Source organism: Taeniopygia guttata, chromosome Z, assembly GCF_048771995.1.
Source record: "Taeniopygia guttata chromosome Z, bTaeGut7.mat, whole genome shotgun sequence".
Taxonomy (NCBI): Eukaryota; Metazoa; Chordata; class Aves; order Passeriformes; family Estrildidae; genus Taeniopygia; species Taeniopygia guttata.
In genome coordinates, this window is record NC_133063.1 from 38,909,056 (window position 1) to 38,921,346 (window position 12,291).

Below are 12,291 nucleotides of genomic sequence, written 5' to 3' on the forward strand. Positions count from 1 at the left end.
AATTTAATATATAGTATTAGATACACTATCATTTTTCCTGCATCTGTTTCTTCAGCAGTTTGGGGAGTTAACAGGCAAAGTAGGCTATAGAGCTGATCTCTCTGCTCAAAGGAGCAGACCCCTTTGAATTGTTTTGACAATGGTTTGGTTCATTTTATCTCATCTCAGTAGGGAATAAAGTTCTCTGCAGAAGGGAGGACATAACTGGAAATCACAGCCAGGATTATAAGCATCCGTTTATGGAGGGGAAATGATTAATTCTTCTCATTTCTCTTGAACCTACTTGTTTCTGAGACGTAGAGCAGGCTCTGAGTAGAAGCTGCATGGGAGACAAGTAGGAGCTGGAGCCATAGTCCCCAAAACCTGCATCAATTACAGCACAAGCCTTGATCAAAAAATACAAGTGTCCTGAGCAGTGATTGCCATTACATTTGCAGCTGACATTTTATGAACTGTTCCTGCTTGAACTCAAGAATTAGCTTGAGAGTCAGCTGCATCCCACAGAATAACGTGTTAATCACTAGCACTGTAAATACAATAAAGGGGACATTCATTGCTTTTAGCTTAGGAGTTGTGTCCACTGTGCTTCATTCAATAGGGGCAGCATCTTCTGATTAGCTGCAGGGACACTCCCTAGAGTCACATTAATCCTGTCAATTCAGTCAGTCTCTGCTGCTCTGCAGGATATGGCTGCTATCTGCAGGATCACAGAGATGCTCTTCTGCTTGTTTTAAGTTCAGCATGGGACCCAAGGCAAAAGCTGCAAACACCTTCCCACGTGTGCTCTGTGAGGAGGGCTGCACAGAGATCTAGCAGGGCCTTGAGCCACACGAGTAGCAGCTCAGCAGGTGGGTGGCAGGACAGAGGGGTTGTCACTCTGGGGCTGGAATGGTCATGGCAGAATGCAGTGTCAGCAGCCTGCCAGCATTAAGATCACTCCTGTAACCAGTCACCTTGGGTCCGTTCACTTGGTCCCTGAGGTGAAGAGCAGGCACACACACACCAAGGAGGACTGCAGTTGTCAGGCATGAGTGCTTGCAAAAACCACCCCAGTGGAGGTCCCACCAGTATCAGTCCTGTGTAAAGGGAGGTCCTGTCTTCATCCCTTTGGGCACTCAAAGAGGAGATACTGCCCAGACACCCTCTCTGCCTGTCCTGACCTGCCCTGAGAAGTGGCTGTCTGGGACTGCCTTACTGCCATCACAAGGTGGCTAAGGATAAGCTACTCTTTTCATCTCCACATCTCTTGGGAGGTGCTCCAAGACCACCGTGATAAGTAAATAGATGGCTAAATGCCATCTGCTAAAGTAAATAAACAACAAACAATGTCTGGGTGGGAAAGATTTCCTTGGCAATTTTCTTTTTTTGCTTCTGTTCATCTGTGGGCAGCATGAGCTGGGACTTGTATTGATTGTTCTGCTTGTAATTTAGCATAAATGCAAATGCAGGTTGAAACCCAGCATGTTCTTTTTAGTAGAAACCATGAAGAGAAAAGGAAACTGCTATGAATTAAATGTTCCTGTCTTTATGGGAATTGAGATGGGGATTCTGATTTATTTTAGCAGTGGCAGAGAGAGGCAGTAACAACAAAACAACATTAATTTGAAGAAGAAGGACTGACTAGGAGCCTGCCATGAGTTGCAAAAGTTTATCTCAGTAAGTAAAATAAGAGATTTCAGAATATTGTCAACAGATAACAACATAGAAAAAATTTGCAAACATAACATGAAAGAAGCCACACATTTCATACCAAAGGTTCGTCTACTTCAGGACCCTGACTCCAGCCCAACTGCAAGCTGAATCCCAGAAAAGACTGAGCACAAGGCAAGTAACCTAGCATTTTCCTCAAAAACTCAACCACACCTTCATTTGCAGCACTGGAATTTTTCTGAGCCTACTGTAGATACATCTTTTATACACCTTTGTTGGCCTGATTTCCACACATCTGATATCAAAAGATCACATGTGGTTTCAGCCCCCTGCTAGCCCAGTACTTCTGATTCAAGCAGTTCTTTCAAAGAAAGCTCAGATTTATTTAAGGTAGAAGGGTCGTCTCCTCTCCACAAATTACTTAGACTAGTGATCTCCTCTTTCTCCATGTTTGGCAGATTAGTACTTAAAAAATTTACAGACTACAAAATGTCATTCAGAGAGGACCTGAAAGCATTTTTTTAACTAAGATGCGTGACTTCAAAATTCATTCCTACACTTGAAAAGGTATTATGTGGATGTTCAATCTTTTACATTTACTTGAACTTTTTCAGAATTAATACTTTTACAGAATTTTCTTAGCAGAAGAGAAAATAATTTTGATTTGCATTGGTTTATTACAGTTAAGTTCTTTCAGAACTGCAGAGCCATTATGAATATGGAAAAGGAATCTGATTTTATTTTAGTTTGTATATCAACAATTGAATTATAAAACAAAAGGTGAAACTCAGATTCAGTCATTTCACATATGAGAGAAATAGTAAAATTAAAACCAAGTAAAAGACATTAATACATTCAAGGTTTTGGGGGACTTTTGCTTTAGTACAGTATTCAAATGGATGCAACAAAGGAAAAAGAGAAGTACTCTTTCTGGGCAATTTTGGCCTGGTTTTTGTGGTCTTGTTCCAAAATCATCACACTGGTCTCATCCTTGCATTCTGTCACAAAAACAAGTGATCTCCAAATTAAATCACACTGGGAAAACCAAAGCAAAGGTCACAGAGCCAAAGCCCACAGCAAGAGCAGAAATAAAAAAAAAAATCTTCATGTGACTCTCTATACCATTGCAGTGGGATTTTTTAGTAGCAGCAGAGAAGGGAGGCCCAGCACAAAAATAACCTTGCTGTCCTTACACTTAGAAGCATGCCAAGATGGCACACTACTGCTCTGCTGAGAACAGCCTGGGAAGGGTGGTGGTTCCCATGCCTCTCAGAGGACAAATTGCCATTGGAAGCACCAAACAGTTCCTAACTAGCTGGACTTCTGTCACCTTCATGTGATGCTTTCAAAAGCTCCCTTAATTCAGAAAAGTAAGTGGATAGTAAGATGGGTGACAACAAAGCAAGGTGACATGAGTCATTGGTTAACCCTGCATGGCTTTGGAGAGATATTACTTGTTTCCAGAAAAAGGAGATGTGTGTGTCAGGGATGCCTGAGTCACAGAGGGTATTCACAACTTCCCCAGGCATTCCTGGAGCTCTGGCAGAGGCACTGCATGAAATTACAGTGCTTTATCCAAAAGGAAAAAAAGAAAATCTAAGAACTACACAAACTGCAGGCACAGTATGAAAGTCCAAAGACCATAATCCTTTCCCTGAGAGAAATGAAGCACAAGCTAAGTCCTCATAGCATAAATATAGAGCCAGACACCCACAGCCTGCTACCTGTACTCCTTACCTGTTCCATTTCACTGCAGTCTGCACTGCTGCAGCTCTTCAATCATCATAGTATAATCAATCCTGAGCCTTTTGTAAAGCCTCACTTCTAGGAGTCAGAATAGAAGAATGAGTTCCCACTTTTGGAAAAACAAAGGCTTCCAACCTCCCATGATGTTGAGAAAAAAATTAAAACCATGAACCAGGAAATGCAAAAATAGTTAATATGTACATATTTATTTTTCAGTCTCAGAACTGCAGCTCACAAGTTTTGACTACTCTACAAACTGCCACATAAATGTGTTTGTTGCATAAATTTCCCTCAGGTTCATCTGGCATAATCTTACAGATGTCTATGGCATTGATTTACTTTTTAGAAGTTTATTCTTTACAAAGAGCTAAGAAACAGCTGTAAAAACACAGGTAAAGCTATTTTCAAACTTGTAAAGGTGTTTATAGTGAGATGGAAAAAAAAAGAACCCACAGGAAAAATGGGAACTCTTTTTCTCCCATCATTATGTCAGCAGCTGAAATGTAGATTTGATTTCCCATCTACCCTTTGAAGACTTTCATGATGCTAGCCAATCATATCTGTCCTCTTGAACAACTAGGTACTACTTTTCTATTTGCAGGGATGGGGACAGCAACCCCCAGGGCTGCCAGAGCTCCCACCATGCTATTTACCTGGAGCCCAGTTACCAAGAGGAGATGCACCTGTGACCTCAGGAGGAGAGAACTGCTAAAAAAAAAAAAAAAAAAAAACCAACAAAAAAAAAAAACATAGAAAAGTAATGCAGGAACTTGCAAGTGTGATTTTTCCTGTGCCAGATTTTTTAAACCAAAAGCTGCAGAGTCTCCTGGTGTTGTTGTGTTGTTGTTGCTGGAGACAGAGCAGTATCTCCACAGGGCCAGATTGCTGAACTTGGACTTGGGAGAGTTGGCCCTCACACATCATTGTAATGCTCCATGGCTGGGTCACCAATGCCAAGCCAAACCTGGTGACACAACTGCTTCCCCTGTGAAGCTGGAACAGCCAGTCTACAAAACATAAGGAGTGAAAATTAGCACCTGTAACACAGCAGATAAAATCTGCTGCATTAATACAAGCAGACTTTAACTCCATTACCAGGAGACCTGAGACATAGACTGCCTTGGACCGAAGAGAAAATGTAGCTTGAACAGAGCAAGCAGAGTTCTCTGCTCTGTGCATGGTCCATGCATTAAGGGTAGAAATACAGGGCAGAGCAGCTCCTTCCTGAGAGTCAAAGGTAGGGATTAATGTGGGGTTTGGGGATAACCAAAACTCAGAGTCTGTTATGCAGCACTGACAGATTAGTAATACCTTCTAATTTCTTACTGGAATCACAATACCCATTTTTCTGTTTAGGACCACTGATTCTGTCTCTGTTAGGTGAAATGTGGCGGTGGATCATATATGCTAAACCATTTTTTGCTTCCCTTGATGACACCTGTCAGTTATTCAATAGCTGACAGCAAATGTTGTTCTATTGATTTTTTTTTTTCTAACACTACAGATCATGCCAGAAGATGGATGTGAGCTTCTTACAGTAAAAATATTTTTCAAAACAGAAAGGGAAAAAAAACAACAAAAATAACCACTAAGCAAAGCTCACTTCCTCCTCTCCTCTAAGGTAAATGGATAGCTGCAAAAAGCCTTTTTTTTTCCCCTTGGTTAAAGCTTGCCATCTGGTGGAATGAAACCAAATCAGCTACTCTGCTGTGGGAGAAAAATGGGGTAAAACACCCTTTTTCTTAGAGAAACAACTGTCTGGTATTGCTATAAGATAGAAACTGAATCAATCAGATCCAGCTGACCTTGTCTGCCTGCAAAGCTAAATACGGAGCTGAAGAATGAATGTTGGCACACCAGTAGATTTCAAACTTTGACAGTGCAAGAGCTTTATTTAATTTGATCAGCTCACACAAGAGGTTTTTAGATTGTGCTCAGCAAAGACACACTGCCATTCTCTCATAGAATTTTGAAAGCTAACATTATTTATGTTGTATAAATTATGTTTTATTATTTCAAATTGAATGAAAGAAAATCTCTTGTGGATAAGTGTTATCCTTTTTTCTTGAATTAGCCCTTCAGGAAGATTCTTGCCAGCGAACATATTTTCTTATGAGAAAAGGTAGGACAGAGAAAGTGCAAGAAGTGAGGGGCAGAAGATAAAGAGTAAAAAGGAAGGAAATAGAGGCAAGTGGAGGAGGAGAGGAGCCGGGAGAGGAGGAGGAAAGGGGGAGAAAAAGAGAAGGGGGGACAAAAAGGAAGGGGAAAGGTGAGGGGAATGGAAGAGATGGGGGCAGAGAGGGAGAAAGAAAGCAGGTCCTTCACATGAATTTCAATTTGATAGTACTAGTGATAGTCCTAGTAACTTGAAGAAGCTGAAAAAATGTAGGTTATGGAGCTGCCAAGGAAATATGATCATCTTTCCACTGCTGTTCTTCAACCTTTAAAAAGAACAGATAAAATACACTTATCCAGGGATACTCTACAGCTATCTTTCCCTCAGTTTCCATCAGAATATGTGCAATTTATAATTAAAATGAGGTTAATATGACAAGATCTACTTTTAAAGCAAGAACAAAAATGCTTTTGAATCTATGAGGATTTTTCCTATCTCCTGTATTCAAGCAAAAGCAATGATGATAACTTTAATTACCCTTTTTCCAGCCCATACTCCTGTGAAGAAATGGGAATAGCAGGTGAAGGACCTTCTACCAAGTGCTGGGGCATGAAACCTTATCCTTCTTGAAGGAAGATATTCTTCTTCTAAAGTGAGATCCTGTTTCTGCTGAAACCAAGGCCAGGAATTTCTAGCAGGACCACAAGGAAACAGTCTGTTTTGCAGCACTGCAAGAAACCAAACACGCTCCTTCTGCCCTGTTCTTCACCCTAATCACACTTTGGGTTATCAGCTGAAACTATACATATCTGTGTATTATTTAGGGCTCAAGAGCAGATACTCTTCTCAATGAAGAGTATCTTTCTATCTATTCCTCATGATGGACAGAGGTAGATGCAGAAAGTAAGAGCAGAAGCCATGAGAGAGTCCTTCTCTCCTGCCATCCTACTTTGGTGCAACAGCCATAAGCATATTTAAACCCTCTCAGTTGAAATAGCTGTGGAAACACAGGACAGTTTGCACCTATGGCTCAGAGAGCAGCTATGGTCATGACTGCTGCTCATTTACATCTCCCTCACAGCCCCAGCGTGAATTACAGTGTGACAAAAAAATAAGCAACCATAGCAAATAGGTCTCTGGGTCTACTCCTCAGAGTGTGCTCATGTGTTGGCTTAATTCACTTATTTTCACGACAAGTGCCTGTGGCAAAACACTATTTTCCTTCCCTTTTCTAAATTCCTGAAAGTGCTACTCTTCAGCAGACCTCCCCAGGAATATCAGACAAAGTCCAGCCCCCACACTTCTTTTCAAGATGGTGCAGCCCTCTTCCTGATCAGTATGTTTAACCCCCAAAATACCTTGCCACTTTCTTAACTCAGGGTTGCTGTGGGATGCTTGCCCTCAAGGTTTCCAGGCACAGGAATACTATTGCCTGAAGGTAATGGGTAAGAAGTACATCATCTCAGTTTATCCTCTCATTATTATGCTCTATGTGATTCAGACATTTCCCTTTGGTAGCAGTCAAGGCAGAGCATTAGGTAGTCTGTAGCATGGTGATTCCACTATTGCAAGGAATGAACAGATATATCATGCTGTTGTGTGGGATGCAAACACTAAATACAGTCCTTTGTGTGTAAAAGCATCATGTGAAATCATTGCATCTGGTATTGAATAGCACAAACTACTGATCTAACAACATTTCTTTTCTGTCTTGCTACCTACATGCCTAGTGGTCAGGGAACTTTTTAAACTGTAGTGATTTGGTTCTGCTGGTCTGCCCCATTTTTGTCTCTTTCTCTAGGGTAGGTTAGTAGGGAGTTTAACCCCACCAGTTAGTGTCAGCTTTTTGCTCGCTGAATCCCTCACCATCCTCAGTGCCAATGATTCCAGCTGTGAACCAATCTAGATTAGTTCAATGTGAGAGAATACAGAGTACCCTGGAACTAGGAACCACAGAAAATGCTGAGTTGAAAGTGACCCACAAGGACCATCAAGTCCAGCTCCTGACCCTGCACAGCACCATCCCCAAGAATCACAGCATGTGCCCAAGAGCATTGTCCAAACACTTCTTGAGCTCCGTCAGACTTGGTGCAGTGACCACTTCCCTGAGGAGCCTGTTCCAATGCTCAAGCCACCCTCTGGGTGTATAACCTTTTCCTGATATCCAACCTAAACCTCCCCGGACACAACTTCAGGCTACTCCTTCAGGTCCTGTCAGTGTCATCCCAGAGAAGAGATCAGTGCCTGCCCCTTCCCCACATGATGAAGTTGTAACTGCAGTAAGGTCTCCCCAGGGTCTCCTCCAGGCTGAACAGAACAAGTGACCTCAGCTGCTCCCCACAAGGTTTCCCCTCAGGGCCCTTCACCACTGTCTTAGCCCTGCTTTGGACACTCTCTAATTGCTTCATGTCTTTTCTATATTGTGCTATCCAGAAATGCCCCCATCAGTCAAGGTGAGGCTGCCCCAGTGCAGAGCAGAGTGGGACAATCACTTCATTGAAGTCTTCCTACTGGCACCTTGCCACCAAAATGTAACATCCAAGAAAAGAAAAGGGCAAATTATATTTACTACTGTAACGGCCTCAAATTTATATAGTGAAATAAAATTACTTACCATGTAACAAATCTGATAGAAGAGAGATTTACTTTTGTAACTTCAAGGTAAATTTGTCCTTTGTCTGCGAGCAAATGAGGATGTTTTAATGGTTTACAAACTAAACTTGCTGGGAAAAATGTAAGTACTACTGGCTTTTAGTTTTCTATTATAGCATTGTTGTAGAAACTTCAGGCTACTTGGAAAATCAGAAATTACTAGAGACAAAGAGCCAAAATTCTTTTTAAACTAATGGAAAACCATTGAAATATAAATGGTTTCAAACCGAAACAGGCAATAGAATGAGATACATATTTATTAATAACTGGCAAAAGCAGTATTGTAGCTCTCCAAAAAAACAAGCTAAATAACAATGTTAATAAAGTTCCAATATAAATGACATCTAAGTGTGTTAACAGCACCAGAGAATTACACAATGACAGAATGGTTGAATTTGGAAGGGACCACTGGATGCCATTTGGCGAGCCTCCTGGTTAAGAAGAATCACCTACACATGTTGCCAAGGACAGTGTCCAGAAAACTTCAAAAACTGGATATTGCAAAAGTCTCCAAGGATGGAGGCTGCACAAATTCTTGGGACAATGTTTGACAGTTCTTGGTCACCCCACAGTGGAAAAATGTTCAGAGGGAGCCTCCTGTATTTCAGGTTCTGCCCACTGCCTCTATCCTGTCACTGGGTACTGCTGGACAGAGCCTGGTTCCATCTTTTTTTGCATCCTCCTCTCAGGCACTTACATCCATTAAAAAGATCCCTCCTTGAGACTTCTCTTCTGTAGGCTATACAGTTGCAGCTTTCTCATTCTCCCTAGTCATTCAAAATAATGTGAAATCATGATTTCAAAAATGGAAAATTCCAAATAAACTTTTCAACTCTTGCTTTTGAAGTTTAGTTCTACAAAGCCTCAGAGTTTTGATGTCAATAAGACGTACAATTCACAGGCAGGTGACTTCTCTCAAAGTTCAGAAATTTCAAAGTCTTTCCACATCTTTAACCACCTTACTCCTTTTCAAATTTGTATCTAGAACACTAAAAATTTTGTAATTGAAAATTAGGTCAACTAGTGTTGTCGAGCAAATGTTAAAAGGTGCTTGAACCAGTACTTGAATTGAGATAGGAAGCATAATAATAACAAAAGAAAAAGCTTTACAATCTTATTTCTGTGACAGCTCAAAGAACATTTCACAGATCTCTTGGGCAATCCACAGGGTAACTGATCACTCTTCTCACAGGCACAACCAAAAACTGTGTGGTTCTTATCCTTGTGTTGTTCCAAAGGTTCAACAACACTTGCTAGAAGTATAAAGACACAGAGAACCCCAAAAGAAGCAGAACTCCCTTATTTTAAAGCCTTTTGCTTTTCCAAGGCTGTCTCCATCCAGGGAAGGGCTGCACATCCTTTCTAAAGTAAGTCTCTCCTTACTTTTAAGGTTCAGAGATTTTCCGCCCTCCTTTGATGCAAGAAGAGGAATTAAAGCATGATCTAGCTTTGACAAGCACAGAGGCACAGACATGCTGATCATAGAGAAGATGCTCTTGAGTAAAGGTTACTCTGGGTTACACCCACTACATGTGGCAGCAGCTCTCTGGCCACAGAGAGCAACACATAATTTTCCCAGACCTTTCTGGGAAAGGCTGTGAGAAGATCAGAGAAAAGAATGATGAACAATTCTTATCTTCACTTGCTGCATCTGTTGTTGTGAACATGTGGAATGTGTTATGGAGATTTGTTTACCAATTGGCCAATGGCGATGGTGTTTGGAGTGGAGGACCATTTAGGTCTATCTGTATTTTAAGTTGACTAAAAACAGAATTTTAAGTATCTAAAAAAGCAATGGGCTTCTTAATAATTATAATATAATATAATATAATATAATATAATATAATATAATATAATATAATATAATATAATATAATATCATATCATATCATATCATATCATATCATATCATGTCATGTCATGTCATGTCATGTCATGTCATGTCATGTCATGTCATGATTGATCAGCCTTCTGTGACTCATGGAGTCAATGCTAATTATTACCTGTTTGGAGATCACCTTCAATGACAGCTACAGGATTGCTTTCTCAGCTCAGGTAGCAGACAACATGAACTAGAAGCAATACCTCCCTTCCCATTTGAGCCTGTAGTCTGGAGTAATCTCTAGGCCTGGCTTGTAGATCTGCAGACTCCAGAGCAGAACTGCTGTGACACCAAAAGTAGGCCAACTTTCCTCATGCCTCTGCTTCCAAGGCCAGATCAGCAAATGCAAAGCTAATGCACTAAAATTATGAAGAACAGGTCTCCAAATATATTTTAAAAATAAAACTACATTAGCATGACAGTTCAAAGACATTTCTCACTCCAGTTTCCCATCTTAATTTTTACATACATATATATATATGTGTGTGTATGTGTGTGTCTGTGTGTGTGTATGATATTCTGCTATAAATTCAGACTCTCTGAAATCACAGAGGCAAAAGAAATTGTTCATGGAGTCAAACACAGTCTGAATATATTGAAGTACTGTTCTAAATAAAAAGACCAAGTATGTCTTTAAAATTATGCAAAAGCAAGCAGGAGGGAAAAGAGGACAAGGGAGAGTGAAGGCAGCTCTCTTCAATGATATGATAAGAAAGCACATCAGAAGAAGAAAATTGTGTCAAGCCATACAAGTAAATAAAATATTTAAAATTAAGCAAAATATTTAGGTCTAGAAGACCAACACAGACAAGAAAAATAGACATAATGATTTTATAATTAATTATGTCACATGTATTTACCAAGTGATTCTTTGTCTTGTTTTGGATTTCTAAAGAATTCTTGTTGCCACTGCCTCTAGCCTACAGTGTCATTTGTAATAATTTCTTTTTCCCATTTGATTGCCAGGTGATAGAGCTTTTTCTGGAAACAGTTCAATAATTAGTCACTGCAGATTGTGGGAGGGTTCCCCATCCCAGTCACACATGAAAGGTGAGAAGGTAAACCTTTATAGGAAAAAACAGTTTCATTATCTAAAGCAGCAAGAGAATCAAGGGACTTCTTATAAAATAGGGAGTGCTGGACAGGACAAACGCAGATCAAGCCAATATGGTGAATGCTACGTTCTCTGTTTATTGTTTGTAAGATGGCAGTTTATATACACTTCAATATAGTTTACAATTGTGAGCACACTCTCATTGGCCAGCAAACACTGTTTGTCTTTGTCTTAAGGTGGCTAAAGTTTCACACTGCAGCCCTATACCAATTCACACCCAGAAAGCTCATTGTTCTGTGCTCACCTTAACATAATTTCTAACTGCACCACAACTAATTTCTTACTGCATCAGAGGCTCCAAAGGCCTCGCCAAGGCCCATATCTGAGGCCTAGGCTGGAGGTAGCTCAATCTTCACTCTAAATATAAATCGTGTCCTCTCTCTCTCAGAAATCCTGCTACAAGCAAGAGATTTCTTAGGTACAAACCCTTCTCTTATTCCTCCCAAACCCACCAGCGGGGAAAAAAAACTAATTTTTTCTCTCCTTTCCCACCTGACTCACAGTGTTTCTACATATGAAACAAAGTACTTTGATGCATCTATGGATGCTGAATTTGCATGATTTAGCTGTTGGGTGAAAACTTGAGCACAGCCTAGAATCCAGCAATTCACCAGTAAGCATTGTATCAATAGATTAGATATTCTGAGAGTCCTCATCTTCACTGTCACTGATAAGGCCTGACTGAACATTATTTTCCAAAGTTGTTCACCCTGGAGGATGCAGACCGTGACTGACAGAATAGAGGCAGCATGAGGGGCTGAAGGAACTCAGGGGATGGCAGTATCCACAGTCAGAGGAAGCTCCCTGTTTGGATTTGGAAGATAAACAGGGAGAGAAGGGAGGTCAGTTCAATAGCTGGATGAGACTCAGGCATGGATCACCAATTAACACTGTGTATACAGTCACATTATACAGGAGCAACAAGAATTATTCTGTGTGCCTTATACGTCAACCTCGCTGCTGCCTGGCACCCTCACCCTTTCCTCACCCATTCTTCACAGTGCCTACACAGTGCCACCATGCTGCAGATATTGATAGAGTGTCCAGGTTGAAGGAACATAGACAGGGAGCTTCGCCTATGAATTGAAAATCAACCCAGCAAAGCAGTGAGACAGAGCAAGAGCTGGCTTG